Here is a 21,962-nt window from a genome sequence, read left to right as displayed (position 1 = left end):
AGAGGGTAAAGCAAAGAGAAGACTAATGGAGATGAAAAAGATGATTTTAGGTATTTTTTACACTAGCGTCCGAAAAAGTTACAGCGTTGATAGTTGTTTTTTATTGAAATTCAAATGATTTATTTTTCTTAATTGAGTATAAAGTAGCATTCACATGAGCGCGACCAACTAACGACGAATAAATTACAAAATGTGGGTTTATACACATTTGAAGACATATTTCCACACAAATTCTTAATAAAACGATAGCAACATAGTTTCTATTTTATTTATGATGCATACTTTTACTTTTTAATATCATATATTAATAAATTTAAGAAAACAAATTTATTCGTCGTGAAAAAAACTATAGTTGATACGAACTGTCAAACTTTATTCGCGGTCCACATTATCCACACTCGCAACGAATTAAATAATCGCGTGTTGTTTTGGTTTCGGTGGTGAATGGTGTTTGGCCGTGGCTCCTTGTCAAACTTCATTCGCGACGAATTAAAAACCCTCATGTGAAAGAAATGACAAAATCGACGAATATTCGTTCATTCGTTGTGCCCATGTGATTAGTGCTTAAAAGGGAACTTTTTAATTACTTTAAGGGCTATTCGCTTAGCATCAAAAACTTACTAAACGATTAATATTCATTAATTTGAAGTGTAGATTGTGTGTGGAACGCAAATAGTTTGACAGTTTGTTGAGGAGCGGCTCTTAAGCACAATTCACATGAGCACGACCAACGACCAACGAATGAACGAATATTCGTCGATTTTGACATTTCTTTCACATGAGAGTTTTTCATTAGTCGCGAATGAAGTTTGACAAGGAGCCACAGTCAAACACCATTCACCACTGAAACAAAAACAAGAATGATCTTTTTAGGTTAAGTACGCGCGATTATTTTATTCGTTCGACGAATAAATTTGTTTTCTTAAATTTATTAATATACGATATTGAAAAGTAAAAGTATGTATCATAAATCAAATAGACACTAAATTGCTATCGTTTTGTTAAGAATTTGTGTGGAAATATGTCTTCAAACGTATATAAACTCACATTTTGTAATTCATTCGTCGTTCGTTGGTCGCCCTCATGTGAATACTACTTTAGAATTACATACGGAAAATACTCAGCACAAATAAGTACTTATTTAACAACCTTTACAAATGTTTATATTAAAGCAGGTATTTATAATACAAATAATACAACAACGCCTTAACGTTTATCTGTTAACCAAAGTAGTACCCAACTTCCTGCAGGTTCAGTGGAACTAATTTAGGAGCTTTTGACATTTCATTTTTGTATTTTTTATATTTTGTCAAACATCATTTTGAATAATATAATTTGTCAAATTTTAAAAATGATATATAGAAATAGCACCCGTAGCATGATGGTTACTGCGTTGGACTGTCGTCGGACTCCTTTGGCTAGGGCCACGAGGGATACGTGCAAGAATTGGCGCAAAATGGTCATCGTTGATCTTCACGGGTAGCGATTCGCGAGCAAAAGTGTAGTGAAGTACCTCGGTATCTGGTAAGATTAGTATTTATATTTCAACAGACATATAAATGCTACTCTGGCCATTGCCAGAGGAGCCTTAGCTCTGATGAAACGGCTGTTTTACAGATTGACACCAGAATGAAGGTAATTTGCTACATGGCCCTCATACGGCCGATGATCGTTTATGGTTGTCCTATGTGGTTCAACATTGCCCCTTCCCAGATGGAGGAGTTTCGGGTATTCGAGCGGCAGTGTTTATGATGCTGTACCGTGTTATATCGAACACTGGAATCTTCTTACGTGTATTACTATTCCAACGACGTTCTATACAATTGGACTCAAATCTACAAAATTGACAATTTCGTGATAAAACTCCTTCGAGGTCACATTGCAAGAGATGTCTTCGACCAACAATTTAATTTCAGAGGCTTTCTATCCGAACGACGAGTATTTCGAGAGTACACGCTTGAGCGGCTTCATTTCACCAGAGTCTTCCTCTTTTTAGAATAGGAATGGGGGCACAACAAAAATACAAACAAAAAATAAACATGGAATAAGAAAAAAAGTTCAACAAAATATAAAAAACAAAAAATGTTAGAGTTGGATTTGCTGCTATGTTGTTCTTGTTTTAAGTAGTTTATAGGTAGTTAAAGTTAGTTTCAAGTTTTATTTAAGAACCTAATTTTAAGTAGTTTTTCAGTAAAAATAAAAAAGGATATTGATATTTTTTTTATTTTCTAATGAATAAAAAATTAAATAAAATTGTATCGAAGTTAAATAGATCTTAGGTCCGAAAGGCAAGAATTAAGTGTTATTGTTTAACTTAGAGTGCCCGTATGGGACCTGTAAGTTATGGTTAATTAGGCTTGTTTTATGAATTTTCGTCTAGCTTTAAGATAGTTTTAAGAATTAAAGAATAATAATGAATTCAAAACAAAGTGTGTTGGACTGTCAGGCCAAATGTCTTTTGTTCGATTCCTGCCTATGCCATCTAAAGTTTTTTTTTACGGGTACTGCCTCTTTCGGAAATTGACAAATTCACCAAGAGTAAATCTTGTCATGAAAAGCGCTTCCTCAAATAAGCCGCTCGAATTCGACTTAAAACTGTATGTCCCCTCCATCTCTAACAACAGTACTCTTACCAAGGAATGGTTGAGAATTATAAGTTACTAGGGCCTATTGCAACGAAACACCAATTTATTTATTTATTTTTTATTAACTGAGGCAGAGACGAAGAAGAAGACACTTTTTGAAAGCAAAGATTTTGGCATGGCATATTTTCTTTCCTCAAACAACAAAAAATCGCTTTTTGGTTGACCAACCGGTAATTCAATTCGAAAAAAAAAACTGTTTTGAGAGAAAAATCTTGATTTACCATTTGAAATCATCATTATTTTCAAAATACGCAAGAAATAATATTTTTAAATAACAGTCAAATAGAAAATGACATTTTTGTTTTATTTTAAATTGGCCACTATTTGCACTATTTGAAAATATATAAAACTCGTTAAAATAGTGTTTGCTACAAAACAATCTTAGCACCACTAAGGTTCTTCTCATCTTTTTTGACTATTTCTTAAGGCTGTTCTTTAATACCCGCTTTTGATTTTCGAAAATGGTACAAAGGGTTTATTTTAACAAGTGTTAAAACAACAATTTCAAAAACCTGAAATGAAATGTTTTGTGATTCAAATGGTTAAGAAGTTTGAACTATACTTGTAAGAAAAGGGACAGATAATGTTTGAAAGCTAAATAAACATAAGGACAAAAAAGATAGCTGAACGTATGTTTTATATTATGGGTTATTATGGATTTATTTTTGCAGGATAAACAGCTGGTCAGATAGTCCCGTAGGATGTTCAGAGTGCTTCACTGCCTACTACGTTCTGATACGTCAAACAAAATGAGGCCAGCTTTCCGTGTTCTATTGATAAAGTTCTAAAAGTCAAGGCGACAATTTTTTCCGAAATCGAATCCAAAAAAATCCAGTGTCCTTTTAAAACGATAAGAGTGAGGATTTAATGTTTCATAAATAGGAAGTAGCTACAAAATGAGAAGTAACCGGTGGCATCTTTTTGTTGTATCGTTTGACCATCGCGTTCCATTTTCAAATGCTGGTCTTGATAGAGTTTTGTTTGAAAAACAACGTTTAATTTTATAGAAGACAGGGGACTTGACGTGTAAAATTGTTTTCCGTCCCGCCAGACCGCGTTCTGTATTACCATGCCCTAACCTATTTGGATAATTGGCGATAATAAAACACAACTAATGTCTCATCATTATATCTAACTACAACTTTATTACTAAAAACAAGGAAAAAATGTGAGGCACGCATTTGATCAGATGTCAAAAACATTCACTTTGAGAATCCAATAGTTTTAACAATATAAAAACTTTATCTGGACTGTACTGTATTTCAAATATATAGCAGTAGAAATCGAACAGAATGAAAATAAACAGGCAGATAAAAATAAAATATTACACACACACATACCTATCCGTATAACTGAAAATCCATATGGAACAAATCAAGTAAATTAGTAAAACAAAACAAAGTTCGCAATTACCTACCTTTACCTAAAATTGTATTAAAATGGCTTAATTTGTTTGTGTCTACGCAAATATGTACCTTAGAGAATTCGCGAATCATATTTCAGGGAATCCCCTATCAAGTCTCTTATTCGTACGTACATACATACATATGATCATATATATATATAAATCATTATGTACAGTTAAAATTAATACTTACATACATACCTCATTTTATTTACAACATTAGTTGTTTTGTTTCCTTGTTTGTTGTTCTTTTGTTGTTTTATCAGTATGTCTCTTTTGTGTCATGTTTCGTTTTAGGTTTGTTTCATTTCACGCAGCTGATTATTTTTTTTTTTTAATTTCACTTGTGAGGCGGAAGAACAAAAACAAAAATATATAATTTTGAAAATGGAGTGCAGGAACAGAACGGAAGTAGGAAGAGGAAGACAGTTTTTATTAAATTTTAGTGTTGCCAATGTTGAAAGCTATCATTTAGTGTTGTCCCAAAAATGACTCGAGGTCCAATTTATGGTTGATTTAGTTGTATATATTTTCATTTAATTTATGGAAACAATAGAATGATACCATATAAAAATGTGTGGATTAGATTTAATTTATCTTAGTTTTATTCATTGTCTTAAATTAAATAATTTCTTTTTACAAATAACATTGTGTATCATTTGAAATATGTAATATTTAGCTAAGTTTGTACATTATTTGAGATATTATTTAAATTGTGTAATCCTTTATAAAATAGCATGTTTTGAGCTTCTAAATTGCTTAAATATTGCACATTTAAGTTAAGGTTAGGTTAGGCTCTTCTTAGATAACTTGGTAACATTCTGTTTTTAATTTAAAATATAAAATCGAGTGTCTTTATGACAATTTTGTGATTATTGTTTAACTATTCGAGAACGTTTCCAGCAAACTTTAAATAAGTGTATATCACCTACAGTATAGTATTAACCCATTGCCTTATTTTGTAACTTTTGTAACCTTCCTAGCATACCTGCAGAAGAGTCTATTATTACTATCGCTATTAATCTGCTTACTCATTGATAACAGAAAATATTTTGATCTTAAAGGAGTCAACAAAACTTAAAAATTTTAGAGATAAAATTGTTTGGCTCTTGAATTTAAAGAAATAGGTGTCACAAATTAAGGTAAACAAATAAGTTGGGAAGAAACGTTTGTGTGGCACACACATATTACACATTTCAGAATATCTTTTCACTTCAAATCTCAAGGGATTCAAAGGTTTTATATCAATAAATATGAAACGTTTATTATGTTTTTCAATCCGCCATTAGTTTAACAAAAGTGTTACCCCTGCGGTTTTTGGGATAGTTATATTATTGAAGTATGTAACTTATTTCTTTTTTCGAAAATCGTTTTAAATTTATAATTTTGTCTTAAAGATATTTTTATTAAGCAGGAAATAAAGTGCTTAGAAATATACATTTTACATTTAAATTTCATTAAAAAATGTTGAACTCTTTCTGAGATATCGAGTTTTTTAAACAAAATTAATATTTTTTTAATATTCCGAACCATTTTGACAAGACTCAAACTTGTTTAGCATACACGACTGATCCAGAGCCACTTTGACATATTGATTAATATCATATTTTTGTATATGTATCAAAATAAATTAAGGTTATCCATATATTGATCAACATAAAAAAAAAATAATTAAAAAAATATGACTTACCATCTATTTAATTTTAAAAATACTTAAATTATGAAGTTTTTAGTTAAGGAACATGTCTGAAAATTGTATAAGACTAGAAAAAATTTTAAGAGCGAAAGATATATATGAAAGGTTTGTTTTCCTTCAAATATTATATGAGATAGGCTGATAAAGTTATATTTTTGTAAGACTTTTTACTTGGCTAGTTTATTCCCCACATACGACAGAACCGAGCCTTGGTTCGTTGGTTCAAATTACCAAAAGTTGTAAGGATCACAACCATATATGGTTTAATGTTAAGAGTCGATTTAAATATTTAGGTAATAGCTTGTATGATTTATCAATAAGAGCCTTGTAACGAGCCGCTTTGCCTGTTTGGGGTCGTGACTGGCTTAATTGAACCCGTAGCTCAGCGGTTTCGAAGGTTCTTCGACCCAGGACTCATCACAAAAATAATGCCAGTCTAGCATCCCGGTGGTAGTGATGCGCGAGATATTTATCATAACCCTCCCTACCTGGTTGTCTTCCTCGCTAAGAACAACCCCATTCCTCGGCTTCTTTTCCTTATCACTTCTTCCCCATTTTCCCCTTACTCTCTCATCCCTTTAGAACCAAAACTTAAGCCATCATCTTCATGATTTTAGGCTTCATAAAAATTCCATATTCACTCTTTTCAATTAACAAACTATTTTATTTAGATATTTAAATTTTAAAATGGTTTAATTTATAAACTGTATATATATATTTATATGCATGTAGGAAAATTTAAATTTTTATTTAACACCAAAATTAATTTATTACTTTTAATCTTGTATTTAATTTTACATAACAAAATAAAGTGGCAATCATAAGCAAATCAACCAAAATCTATCATTGATTCGATAAGAATCGTCTTCGATTTTATTACCAAAAATTGGATCTTCAAGATCTCTTTTCTTCTTGTTCTTTTAAACTTTATTTCAACTCCCCTTTATGCGGAACCCCCCCTTTGTTTGAAGTTATATATATACGAACGTATATCTTCTTTTTTTTTTTATTTTAATTCGTATATAGTATGTAAAAAAGGAAACATAATCGACTTACCCCGTTCTTCTGCTGTAGTGGCCACTGCTGCTGGAAGGCTGGGTCGACGAATTGTAATGATGGTAGATATATATGCGTATATAAATTGTTCACTTTAACTAACTTCAAACAAACTAAGTAAACTAATTTTATATTACGTTTCGCGGAACGTATCAAATCAAAATATTTTCGTAATTGATTATTGATATTTTTACCACAAATTTAATTTACTCGTTAAGAAATTTTTTTCATTTTAAAACAAAAAAAATTTAACTTTAAAAAAACACTATATGTATTATATTCATCGGCTTCGAACAGCGTTAAGTTTAACGGTGGGGTTTTTGTCGGCGCCTAGACACTCTAGGCTACCGGGCTTCTATAGTTTGGGGTGTGCTGAATGTTGATTTTAAATCTGGCCACGCAATCCTGTTGACTCGTTGTCATTCAACATTTATATAGGTATCTTATCCTTCATGATACCTTTTGGGAGCTTGATAAAAAAAGGAATACTTTTAAATCTAAGCACAAAGAACAGAATCTTATATGTATATAGTTCTCTATATATGCATCTACGTGCATACCTATATTACATACATACATATATATCTAATTGCAAATAAAATCGACATTACCTTGGTGGTTGGATAATTATTTTCTTTTCAGTTGCTCGCACACTAAATGTAATTTAAAAAAAAATAAACGTACCAAACAATTGCCTTTTTTTTTGGCAAAGATAATTGGAATATTTAAATTATTGTTCGGATTCACTTTAAGATGACTGAGGGCTTTTTATAAAAGAAGTTTCCTCTCCGGCTATTATATTTGGAAAAGGTCTAGGCTTCCTAGCCAACCTGCGGACTACCCATTTTCATATATTAGAGAAAAAGCTCCTATCCCGTTGATGGTTCTCCACTTCACCAACACACGAATCCCAGTTTTTATCTCACGCTTCTGAATCAGCGCGGATTGGTCTCTTTTTGAAAAGTGGAAATGTTGCTTCTTAGAAAATCTACTCAACCTAAGCTTCCTAACCAACATTTCCACTTTACCGCCTCCGTATCTGCAACGATTGCTACCAGCTATTAAGTTTTGCCTTCTTTTTGTTGCATACTTTAGGGATACCCGGTTTCGGTTATTTTGAAAATGAGCTTGTAGGTAACAGGGCTTTGCATTTTGCAAGTGTCTCGCCCACAAGGAACATGCAAAGGAACCCACGACCTATCTAATAAAAACAGAGATCGATAAAAATATTCCAAACAAAATCGTGACTTGAAACGAATTTACGTTACATACAAAAAATAGGAAGTAAACATCAAAGAGACTATAGGTATTGATTGGCAATAAAGCAATCGGATTAAGTCTTGTCAAATAAAATGTAAACACAAAAATATACATACGCACATATAAACATACCTCTGTATGAGAATTGGAGTTTGATTATGCAATGACCATATGGTTACATTTTGTTAGTTTTGTTTTTGTTTTTGTTTTCTTTTTCTTTTTGTTTTGCCGTCGGCAAATGAAGTTTGAAAAAGATGCTTTGCCGACGGGAAATAGAAGGTTAAAAAAAATTGTTTTGCCGTCGGAAGAACGCATTTTGAATGATTTAAAAATGTTTCTTAGTGAAACGAATTATGAAAATGTTTTTTTTTTTCCACCAGGAAGGAAAACGTGGGACGCGAACCCACTTAACTTTTATCTAGTCGGGCAAAAATAAAAAAAATTAAGAAAATTATATTCATTGTCTCATATCCTTGGCATGGAATATACCTAAGGATTTGCCATTTAAATTCTCTAGTTCATACATGGCACTGCCTATAACTTTTTTAACGCGACATTTGACAAATTTAGGCAAAAGTTTGGCGCTAATGCCCTGAGTAAAGTTACTTTGCGCGAAGTTTCGATGAAAAACTTCTTGTCCTTCACGATAATTGACGGCTTTCGCACGAGTATTGTACGTGTTTTTTGACTTAACGTATGCCCTGAATATATTCTTCGATATATTTTGTCTCGCGAGGGCAGTTTTTACAGCATTTGGCAAGACTAACATTTCCGAGTCGTTCAGGGCATCCAGTTTTCGTAAAAGTCGGTATGAGGATCCGTGAGATATCATGTTTTGCCCAAATAGAGCAAAGTATGGTTGGCAATTCAACGATTCATGTACATCGGATCGTAGAGCGCAAGCTATGCTTGACAAATGATCGTCCCAATCATTTTGCTCCTTAGATATCATCACCCTTAACTTGCTCAAAACGCTCCTGTTAACGCGCTCGGCAATGTTAGCCTGCGGAGAATATAGTGCCGTGCGGATGTGCTGCACTCCATAATTAGACAAAAACCGTTTAAACTCGCTGGAGATGAATTGTCGCCCATTATCGGAATGAATATATTCAGGGGTCCCGAAAGTATGAAAAATATCGCTTTCGAGGAAAGCTATAACTTTCGACGAGGTAGCTTTCGTCATTGGTTTGAGGAATACGAATTTAGTGAAAGCGTCAACTACTACGAAAACATATACATTTCCTCGCTTCGTACGCGGATAAGGTCCCAAAAAATCTATGTACAACCTCTGAATTGGTCTTTCCGTCACGATCTGCTTGGTGATTGGTGGACGAAGAACCTTATTTGGGGCCTTTACCATTTTACAAGTATCGCAGTCACTCACGAACGCTTTTATGTCTTTAGCCATTTTTGGCCAGTAGTACTTATTTTTTAAATGACAATAAGTTTTCGTAAAACCACCATGACAACTGAGTTTAGATTCATGGACTGATTTAATACATTCGTAAGTGAGAGCATCTGGCAACCAAAGACGCCACAATGAATCCTCCTCCACCACATCGCCAGTCCTGAACCTTACTCTTTTGTATATATATTTTCCCGATACAACAAGATCAGGAAGAGCAGATTGATTGGAAAGGATGCTCTTTCTCAACTGAGAATATTGTTCCGAATCGAATTCAACAGAATCAAGGTCGATCTCTTTACCTATTGTTAAAGAATCTAGCTCTTCATAGTCAGCTTTTGAAACGGTTAACTCTGCAGAAACCTCTTCCATCTCCATTCGCGACAGGACATCCGGCACTACGTTGAGGGACCCCTTTCGATGTTCAATTTTAAAATCATAGCCTTGTAATTCCAGGCTCCATCTAGCCAGTCGTCCGGATAACTCCTTCATCGACATCAGCCATTTTAGGCTAGAATGGTCTGTTATTATTTTGAAAGGTAATCCATCAACATAGGGCCTAAACTTCCTGACGCTTAATACAGCTGCAAGACATTCCTGCTCAGTAACTGTGTAATTTTTTTGCGCTTTGTTCAACTTTTTTGACATATAGGCAATAGGTGATTCGTTATCGTTCTCATCCAACTGGAAAAGAACACCACCCACTCCATCGGAAGACGCGTCGCACTGAATGACAAATTCTTTCGAAAAATCAGGTTGTTTTAACACTGGTGATGAGGAAAGTGCATCCTTAAGCTTGTTGAAAGCCAACACCGCTTCGGGCGTTAATTCAAATTTTGTCTTCTTCTTCAGACAATCCGTAAGTGGAGCGGTGACATCAGCGTAATTTCGAATGAATCGGCGATACCATCCGGTAAGACCGAGAAACCTTCGCACTTGTCGAATTGTTGTTGGAAGCGGAAAGTTGACCATTGCCTCCACCTTGTCAGGATTAGTCTTCAAAGTTCCTTGGCCGACAATATACCCAAGGAATTTTATCTCCCACATGCAGAACTTGCTTTTGTCTAAGTTGATGGTAAGGTTCGCTCGACGGAGGCAAGCAGCGACTTCGGTAAGAATGCGCATATGAGACTTGAAGTCTGCAGTACAAATAAGCAAATCGTCTAAGTAAACAAACACATTATCACGGAGATGACTGGGCACCACTTGGTCGATAACTCGACACATTGTCTGACCCGCGTTACTAAGACCAAAAGGCATTACTCTGAACTGGTAGAGTGGCCTACCAGGCACTGCAAACGCGGTTTTCTCTCGAGACTTCTCGTCAAGGGGTATTTGCCAGTACGCGTCCTTTAAGTCGATCCCCGTGATAAAGTGAGTGTCTCTTATGCGACTCAATAAGCCTTCAACGTGAGGCAACGGATACGCATCCTTTACCGTGACTGCGTTAACTTTTCGAAAGTCGAGACATAACCGAACTTTACCAGGCTTTCGCACCAAAACGACCGGACAGCTCCATGGCGAATTACTGACTTCAATAACTCCAAGCTCTAACATGCGGTCCAATTCCTTGTACGCCTCTTCTTGACGAACTGGAGACAGTGGGTAATGTCGAGATTTAATTGGTACAGCGTTACCCGTATCGATTGTATGACATCCTAGACTCGTTTTCCCTAAGCCTAACACCATAAAGTTGGGAAACAGGTTTTGTCACTTTATCTAACTGAAGTTTTTGTTCTGGAAGAAGATCTATCAGTTGGGCATCATCTTTAAAATTTACCTCCTCGTCACCATTGTCAATATTTCCTTCAATTTCACTGATTTCAGGCATTAAATGAAAATTTCGCCAAAAGTTCATCCCAAGGTAAAGCTTTTGAGTGAGGTTGGGGATTAGATAATAAGTAATTGGTTTGGTAACTCCGTTGTACGTTGTTGGAACTTCGCAATATCCCACGATATCATGCGATTTCCCATCCGCAGTCCGCACTTCGTTTTTATATGGAGTTACTTCTGCACCAATTTTCTTTACCAATGCCCAACCATCTTTTCCAATAACGGAGATTGAAGCTCCGCTATCTAACAACCCAAAGACAGATTCATCGTAAAGCTTTACGTCGGCATACATCCGACCATCTAAATTAGATGAAATTATAGTTTCGACAATTTGCTTACGAAATTTTTTTCGTTGTCGAAACCTTCGACGACACTTTTGAATATGAAAGCTTGATGCATTATAGCCATGCCCAAAAATTCGAGCACGAACTTTGGCATAATTCATCTTGCGATCATGTAATGTTTGAAGATTAAACGCTTTGATGGGATAGGATGCAACTTCAGAATCTTCGACGTGACTTCGTTCCAAGATCTTGATTGGAACGTCTTTATCAGGAGCTTTACTTAAATTGTTGTTGGATGGAAATGATTTTATTGTTGGGAGTGGTTCGGAGTATTCCTGGTGGAACGAAGATCCCCACTCCTCCTCTCATTCCCGTACAGGTTTCCCGAGTGTTTACCGCATTCCACAGTACTCACATCTTTTGCTCCACAAAGAAAGCAAAACAAATTTCTGGTTCTCGATGGACAGAAATGATATGCATGGCCTTTCTGGTCACAATTCCAGCAAACATAGTTTGCCGTTGAAGTTGCTTTTCTAGCACCTGAAAAAGCTGCAACTTCCTCAGCCTCGAAAGGTTCAACTTCTTGGTTTTCCGCAATGGCAACTTCATGTACTACTTTTGGTACTAAGGATCTTTTAGCTAAAAATCGCTCAGCCTCTCGCGCTTTATTTCTGAGCTCTTCAAGGCTCTTTACATTCGCAGCCAACAAGATTTCACCGAGTTTATCCTTAGTGTTGTTTCGAATAACGTTTTACATCTTCTTTTCGTCAAACGGTTCCATTAATCGGTCGTTGAGACCCGCTACAGCATGGTAAAAATCATCGAATGACTCCTTAGGACCTTGCCTTCGTGTAAGCAAACGCATATATATTTCAACATCACTTTCGAGTCTACCGAACTCCTTGTTCATTGCCGTTTTGACGTCACTAAATTTTGCATTGGGGTTTCTTTTAAGATATGCCCAAAACCATTTGTTCGGCCTACTTCCGGATGAGAGCAAAATTTGAAAATTTGCCATCATCTGTTCGTCAGTATAACCAGAGGATTTTTGCATACGTTTGACTTTGAACAAAAATTCGGAAACATTTTCAGACCCATCATAGTTGATATGCCACCGATCAAGCCTACATCTATCTGGCGTGCTAAGCGAAGATGATGGTGCAATTGATTCCCTTGGCTCCGAGCTAAGAACTTCCGGCCCTCTATCAGCGTTTATCGAAAACGGATTAATATTCCTTGAATTATTTTTTTCTTGTTGATTGATACCAATCGACTCCAACTTTGCTATGACGTTATTCATAAAAACATTTAACGTCTGCATGAGCCTAACCTGATTACCAGTTATCGATGACTCTATGCGATCCAACAATTCATTTGTTTCATCTACTCTAATTGCATTATGGTTAGTGCCACCGCTTTCAGGAGCTTCACCTTCGGCTGTATCTTGTACCCTACCACCAATGTCAACATTTTCGTTTTCACTGTTCATGGTAGATGTTAAATCAGAAACAATTGAGTTAATATCTTCAGAAAAACTAAAAGTATTATTAAGATCAAAACGATCGATCGTATTTCTAAATCTTTGATGGAACTCCTCAAATTTAGCTTCGGTATACAAACTGACTTCCTGAAGTTTCTCTTGGAAAGACTTTCTTCTCTGTTTGCTCATACCTCACCCAGAATCTACCGAGTATACCCCTTCACTACGAAAAAAAAACTTCCGCTACTGACTCTTTGAATCCGAGAAAAAACTCAAGATCAATGAATTAATCAATTCGAAAACCCTCACCAGAAAAGGACACTCGAACTCTATTATGGTCCTAGTGCAGGTTGAACTAGGAAAATTCAAAAAAAAATAAAAACTGTCTATTGAAAGTCTAAACCAAAGAAAATGCAATTTGCTTTGTGTGCTCAAAAATGTAAATAAAAAATGTACCTAATAGTAAAAGTATTAAACTGAAAAAAATATAATTCAAAAACTTGAGTACCAAAAAAAGTTCAAATTTCAAAATTATTTTCAAAGATAAAAAAAATGTATGTATGTATGTACATATGTACATCTGTACATCTGTAATTCAATTCAAAGTAATTGTAATTCTATACTGTTTATATTTTTGATTATAGTTCACAAAATCCACCCTTTTTCCAACAGGATGTTTAATATTGAACTAAATTTTAAAAATGATATCTCAACAAAAAAAATTAAATTGAAAATCAACTATAAGTTTTTGAGACGATAAGGAAAATTTCATAAGGATACGTGACCAAATTCAACACAAACATCCAGCTCCAAACCTGAAATTCTTGTTCGAACTTACCATCAAATATAATATTTTAAAGAAAAATAATTCAAAAATGCTTTCAATATACATAAAAAAATGTATTATGTTATTATATTAAGAAAATTTAAAAACTTCAAAATGATTGATTATTATTAAATATTGTGTTTATTTTCAAAATGTATCTTCATAAAAAAAATAAAGGGATGAGAATCTGATAAGAGAAATTATAGGAAAAGAAATGATAAAAATGGAAAAGAAGCCGTGTTCTGCGAGCCAGATAATAAAACAAAATTAAAATAAACTACTTTAACTATTGTTCAAAAAAAGGACTTGAGAAAAAAAATGTAATCTTTGAGTTTCAGAACTCCAAGGACGAATCACTTACTTCATCCTTGAAGGACTCTAAAACTCTCCGAAAATAAATGACTTGCTGGAAGGACCTCCGAATACGCCTTTCCATAAACGGGTCTCTTCCGAGCATAAAGATTTGTTTAAAGTGTGTGCCACTTGTCTTGCTATTTGAGTTCCTTATCAAGAATACTCAAAGACTTAAACACTTGATTCACATCACTTTTTAATAAAAAGAAAATTTTGATTATGTTTCACTTATGGCAACGCGGGACCAAATACCTCATATCCAGTAACCGGGACTCACAAAATCAACATAATCAAATTCGAATTTAAATGAAAAAAAAAATATAAAGAATGTTAATAAATTATTTTAAAATTATAAAAAAAACTAAATGAATTGGCTCAAAATAACTCTTTAGCCACTCTATCTTCAGAATTCAGATAGAGGGCTCCACGTTGGGCGCCATTTGTAACGAGCCGCTTTGCCTGTTTGGGGTCGTGACTGGCTTAATTGAACCCGTAGCTCAGCGGTTTCGAAGGTTCTTCGACCCAGGACTCATCACAAAAATAATGCCAGTCTAGCATCCCGGTGGTAGTGATGCGCGAGATATTTATCATAACCCTCCCTACCTGGTTGTCTTCCTCGCTAAGAACAACCCCATTCCTCGGCTTCTTTTCCTTATCACTTCTTCCCCATTTTCCCCTTACTCTCTCATCCCTTTAGAACCAAAACTTAAGCCATCATCTTCATGATTTTAGGCTTCATAAAAATTCCATATTCACTCTTTTCAATTAACAAACTATTTTATTTAGATATTTAAATTTTAAAATGGTTTAATTTATAAACTGTATATATATATTTATATGCATGTAGGAAAATTTAAATTTTTATTTAACACCAAAATTAATTTATTACTTTTAATCTTGTATTTAATTTTACATAACAAAATAAAGTGGCAATCATAAGCAAATCAACCAAAATCTATCATTGATTCGATAAGAATCGTCTTCGATTTTATTACCAAAAATTGGATCTTCAAGATCTCTTTTCTTCTTGTTCTTTTAAACTTTATTTCAACTCCCCTTTATGCGGAACCCCCCCTTTGTTTGAAGTTATATATATACGAACGTATATCTTCTTTTTTTTTTTTATTTTAATTCGTATATAGTATGTAAAAAAGGAAACATAATCGACTTACCCCGTTCTTCTGCTGTAGTGGCCACTGCTGCTGGAAGGCTGGGTCGACGAATTGTAATGATGGTAGATATATATGCGTATATAAATTGTTCACTTTAACTAACTTCAAACAAACTAAGTAAACTAATTTTATATTACGTTTCGCGGAACGTATCAAATCAAAATATTTTCGTAATTGATTATTGATATTTTTACCACAAATTTAATTTACTCGTTAAGAAATTTTTTTCATTTTAAAACAAAAAAAATTTAACTTTAAAAAAACACTATATGTATTATATTCATCGGCTTCGAACAGCGTTAAGTTTAACGGTGGGGTTTTTGTCGGCGCCTAGACACTCTAGGCTACCGGGCTTCTATAGTTTGGGGTGTGCTGAATGTTGATTTTAAATCTGGCCACGCAATCCTGTTGACTCGTTGTCATTCAACATTTATATAGGTATCTTATCCTTCATGATACCTTTTGGGAGCTTGATAAAAAAAGGAATACTTTTAAATCTAAGCACAAAGAACAGAATCTTATATGTATATAGTTCTCTATATATGCATCTACGTGCATACCTATATTACATACATACATATATATCTAATTGCAAATAAAATCGACATTACCTTGGTGGTTGGATAATTATTTTCTTTTCAGTTGCTCGCACACTAAATGTAATTTAAAAAAAAATAAACGTACCAAACAATTGCCTTTTTTTTTGGCAAAGATAATTGGAATATTTAAATTATTGTTCGGATTCACTTTAAGATGACTGAGGGCTTTTTATAAAAGAAGTTTCCTCTCCGGCTATTATATTTGGAAAAGGTCTAGGCTTCCTAGCCAACCTGCGGACTACCCATTTTCATATATTAGAGAAAAAGCTCCTATCCCGTTGATGGTTCTCCACTTCACCAACACACGAATCCCAGTTTTTATCTCACGCTTCTGAATCAGCGCGGATTGGTCTCTTTTTGAAAAGTGGAAATGTTGCTTCTTAGAAAATCTACTCAACCTAAGCTTCCTAACCAACATTTCCACTTTACCGCCTCCGTATCTGCAACGATTGCTACCAGCTATTAAGTTTTGCCTTCTTTTTGTTGCATACTTTAGGGATACCCGGTTTCGGTTATTTTGAAAATGAGCTTGTAGGTAACAGCCTATAGATCAATTTCTCACCAATTTTAACCTCAACATTAAATAGGATTATTAGTTAAGGCCCTTTCAATCACTTTATATTTATAAGCTTAACTATATGTAAAGTTTTTGATTACATTTAAATTATGAGCTGTTCACAATAATAGAAGTTAATTCTTTATATATATGTATCGCAAATGATACTTTAACAGTTTATGTATTAACTCAATTCACCTCCAAAAAAAACCAGTAAGCTTAGGATTTTTTTTTACTTTAGGGCGTGAAACCATAGGTTAAATTTTTGGTATTTGTGTAAGAAATTTAGCTGGAAACACAATATTCAAGAGACAGTAGAACAAATGTTTTATTTTCAAACAAAACTTATAGTTAGCAAACAAAACAAAACAACAAATTTTTAGACAAAAGGAAGGAGTACATAAACTTGTTCACTTGCTTGAGCATAAACTCTTAGAAAACTTTCTAAAACCAAACATAGTCTAGTTATGTATGTCATCGGACCAAGGAAAAGCTTTTGATTGTGTCATCATGATTCCCGTCCTTACACAAATGTCAAAATGGGGAGTCCCTTTTCAGTAAATTAAATTTATCGCGTCCTTTATGACCTCAAGAACCTTTCGAATTAATGTTGATGGCTATAAATACACACTCTTTAAACTGAAAAATTGAACTCCTCAAGGATCTCCTCTCTCGGTAGCAATTTACAATACCTATGTTTATTCGCTAGTAGCACCCGTGGCATGATGGTCAGTGCGTTGGTGAAGTACCTCGGTATCTGGTTAGATCAGTATTTATATTTCGACAGGCATATAAATGCTGCTCTGACCAGGGCCAGAAGAGTCTTCGCTCTGAAGAAACGGCTGTTTTTTAGCAGTCGGCTGGACCCCAGAGTTAAGGTAATTTGCTACATGGACCTCATACGCCCAATGATCGTTTATGGTTGTCCTGTGTGTTTCAACGTTGCCCCTTCCCAGATGGAGAAGTTTCGGGTGTTCGAGCGGCAGTGTTTACGACGCTGTTTCGGCTTATATGGAACAGCCGAATCTTCTAATGTTCATTACTTTTCCAACGAGGTCCTATACAACGGGGCTCGAATCAATAGAATTGACAATTTCGTGATAAATCTCGTTCGAGGTCACATTGCAAGAGCTAGGTCTTCGACCAACAATTTAATTTTCGGTGGAGCAGAGCTCCTTCGGTTCAATAGGGCTCCGAACGGGACCGAACTGATAGGGTGAAGCAGGAGAACCAGTTTTGGTGGCTTCAATCGGCACTTGATAATGGGTAGTCGGGTTGGGGTTTCAAGCCTTGGCCGGCTTTTATACTTGTTTTATAGTTTTAGGGTTTAGTTTTAAGTAGAATAGGCATGGTGGCACAAAAAAATAATTAAAAAATTTAAAAAAAAAAACAAAAAAAAACTAAAAAAATAAAACATGGAATATAAAAAAGAAAAAAAATTAAAAAAAAAAAACATACAAAAAAAGACAATTAAATATAAAAACAAAAAACGTTAGATTTGCTGCTGTGGTTGTTCTAGTTTTAAGTAGTTTATAGGTAGAATAGGTAGTTTAAGTTAGTTTTAAGTTTTATATTAGGACCTAATTTTAAGTAGTTTGTAAGTACAAATAAAAAAGGATATTGATATTAGTTTTTTTTTTCAAATTTTCTAATATATAAAATTTAAATGAAGTAAAATAGATCTTAGGGCTGAAAGGCATTAGTTTTAATTGTTAGAGTGTCCGTATGGGACCATTAAGTTAGTTGTAAGTTATGGATAATTAGGTTAGTTTTATGAATTTTTGTCTAGCTTTAAGATAGTTTTAAGAATGAATTAATAAAAATGAATTTAAAAAAAAAGTGCGTTAGACTGTCATACAAGGGGTCTTGGGTTCAATCCCTGCCTGTGCCACCTTAATTTAAAAAAATAGTTTTCGCGGGTACTGCCTCTTGCGAGGAATTGACAAATCCTTCAAGAGTAAAAGAGTAAGATAGGGCTATCCACACATGGTCTGAAAAAAAGGTTCCATAATCAAAAGAATTAAATATTTTGGGTATGACATTTAGTTCTAATTTAAAATGGAATATTCAGGTAAAAAAAGTAATTCTTCAATTAAAAAACGATATAACCTCCTAAAAATGATTTACTTCAAAAAAAGAACCTCATCTTGAAATAGCCTTAAAAATAGCAAAAATACATGTTGAAGGTACTTTACAACATGGACTTACAACCTACATGTGGACAACAATCAAAAACTAAAATCGCGACCAACAATTGTTTCAGCCTCATGAGCACTAAAATCATATAGGATCGACACTCTTAGACTTGAAGCTGGGTATCATTCTTTTCATAACTTTGGCAAAAGAAGAGCTAATTACTAAGCAAGCAAGGCCCTTACCGATCCAAAACATCCCTTGTATAATATTGCCAATACAGTTACTAATTCAGAAACAAATAAATGGAAAAATTCGATATCTGCACTTTTAAAAGTATTTTAAAAAATCCAACCAAAATCCTTGTTTGAACCAGGTTCAGTAAAATATAGCCCTCCCGTTGAAAATGAAAACTGCTTCAAATAGATGCAAAATAAGCAGCATTTAAAAAGAAAAATACGACGGATGATATGACGACGGAAAAGATGACCGAAAAGGTCAACCCTGATCACATCTTTTATACAGATGGTTCACACATAAATGATAACTCATCGTTTACCATAGTCAAGTGGGAACAGCATTTTCAAACCTCCCCGGTCTGGCTGAACTATCAGCAATTCAAAGAGCTTTTTCAATTGCGAAACCTTGGGATATTAAACGGCCTACAAAATAAGAAACCGATGCCCTACTCTGGAACAATTAATATGCACAATGACGGAAAATATAGTACTAGCATGGGTACCAGTTCATTTTGTTATCAAAGGCAATGAAATGGCGGATGATGCAGCCAAAGATGCTACTAAAATTCCACTTGTTATGGATTCGACAAATTTCTATCAATTAACTAGCCAAAAATATTTCCAGGAGCTAAAGATGGAACTTGAAGTTAATTGGAATAACTGCAATACTTTTTTTCGTAGACATAATCCACATCACCATCGAATTTCAAATAATAGGCAACTAACAAGGAAAAATTGCATACAGATACTCCGAATCAGAGTTGGAAATACTATTTTTACGACCAAACACCTATACAATAGTGAAATCCCAGAATTGTGTGAAGTAAAGTTCCATCAATTCATCACATATTTGTAGAATGTCATTTAACACGGCAGATCGATTCTTTACTTGAAAGCACATTCATATTCACTGCCTGTGCCACCTAACTTTGTTCACGTGTACTGCCTCTTGCGAGGAATTGACAAAACCTGCAAGAGTAATGCTTGTCATGAACAAGTGCTTCCTCAAATTAGCCGTTCGGATTCTGCATATAAACTGTAGGTTCCTTCCATCTCTGACAAAATTACTCGCACGCAGGAATGTTTGAGAGTTGTAAGTCACTAGGCCCTGGTTCTTCATAGACTGTTGCGCCACCAAATTTATTTATTTATTTTACATTCATATTCAATAAATTATCTACCATCCTTTGCCCAGCCAATCATAACACAATACAAAGATTTAAAACTACTTTAGATATTCACAATAAATTTAATAAAATGTAATGTAAATATTTCAGTTTTTAACTATAAATGTTTTAACGTAAAAATCATTACTTTCAAAAATCACTGTGTTACGCTGAATAGGCAAAGTTTAATGAATTTTTATAAAAACACCCTTTAAACTTTAATATCTGTGTGACCTTTTTTGGTTCTTGGCTATAAACCATAATCAAACAATTTAACCGTTCATAAAAGAATCATTTTTTGAGTAATTTTTGGTTAAATTCTAACCACTTTCTCTACTGAGCAAAACAAAACCTTTCACATCAGATTTTTTAATAAATTTTCTTAAGTCTTATTCTATATCTTAAATTTAACGCATATTGCCAGTTTCATTACCTTAAAATTATTTGTAATGTACTTAAAAATAACAAGACCTCTTTAAAGGGTAATGATTCCTTCTTCGAACTTGACTATAGCGTTAATTTTTAATTCAGTAAACGTTAAATTGAAAATTACCCCAAAAACTGCATTGATTCTAATCTTCCAATTCAATCAAAAATTTAAATGGAAACATAAACGATATGTATGCTTCCAAAAAAAGATTATACATAACGTGCCTTAATTGGTAATATGGCGCTTCAAAGCATTATTTCAAAGACAATCAAATATATTCATTTTATTTATTTATTCTATATAGTGTTGGCCTCTTTTGACTTGTGTTTACCATTTTATTTCACATTCTTATATTTCAACTTCACTTTTTTGTCTCTTTTTAACTATAAAGTGAGTGTGCGAGTACTGTTGTCAAGGATGGAGGGGACCTACCCTCTTATACCTAATCCAAACGGCTAATTTGAGAAAACTCTTTTCATGACAAGAATCACTCTTGGAGGATTTTTCAATTCCTCGCAAGAGGCAATACATAACACATAGTCTGATCTTATAATGGGCAGCTTCAGACGATAAAAAGGACTTGAAAGTAAGGCAAGTTTCTTTTATCTGATTCACCAACTGCCAAAAAATTACCTTCCAATTAAGGCAACTTTAATGGAAAGTTGACTGGAAATAAGTCAAGAAAAATCTGCTTGAATATCAAGACATGTCAACTTCTTTCAAGATAAAAGTTGATTATGTTTTTTCATTTAACTGAAAGCTGCGCTTTAATACTCTATGATGTATTTATTTACTGCACAACTTAATTCAATGTTTTCTGAAAAAGGGTCCCTAGTCAATTTGGAAAAAAAAAATAAGTAATATTTCTTTACAACACAAAATAGCAATCGTGAAGGACTTGTACCTTGCGTCAGGAGTATTTTGTAGACCATTTTGTGTTTGGTAGTTTTTGTATTATTAACTTAAGGTAGAGGTTTGTGAAATAAACTTCTGAGTTTGGAATTCATGACACTTAAACAAGTAACTAGTTGCCTTGCAAAATTTACGTTGAAAGAATGAAATTCACTGAAAATGAAGTCCCTTGTCTGAACCCTGTTGCGTGGCAAGAGGAGGTGTGGAAGTGGAGGAAGTAGAAGGGTAGGATAAGGATGAGGTAGGAAAAAGAGATAGGAAGATTTGGAATAGGTTAGGTGGGATTGTTGAGCTCCAGGGGACGCGGCCTGCTTGCGGTGCACGGTGTCAGCTCGTCGGATGGGGGGGATCTTGCCCCCGAAACTCAACCTCGCCTGCAGACAAAAACATAAATCAGGCCAAGGAATGAGGAAAAGGAAAGAAACACAAACGGACAGACTATTGGCACATCAGGGCACTGCGGATTGTGTGCAGTGAGGCCGTCAATGTCCCACATGTCTTACTAACATGT

The sequence above is a fragment of the Eupeodes corollae genome, chromosome 1 (assembly GCF_945859685.1).
Source record: "Eupeodes corollae chromosome 1, idEupCoro1.1, whole genome shotgun sequence".
NCBI lineage: Eukaryota > Metazoa > Arthropoda > Insecta > Diptera > Syrphidae > Eupeodes > Eupeodes corollae.
This window is presented reverse-complemented; position numbering follows the sequence as displayed.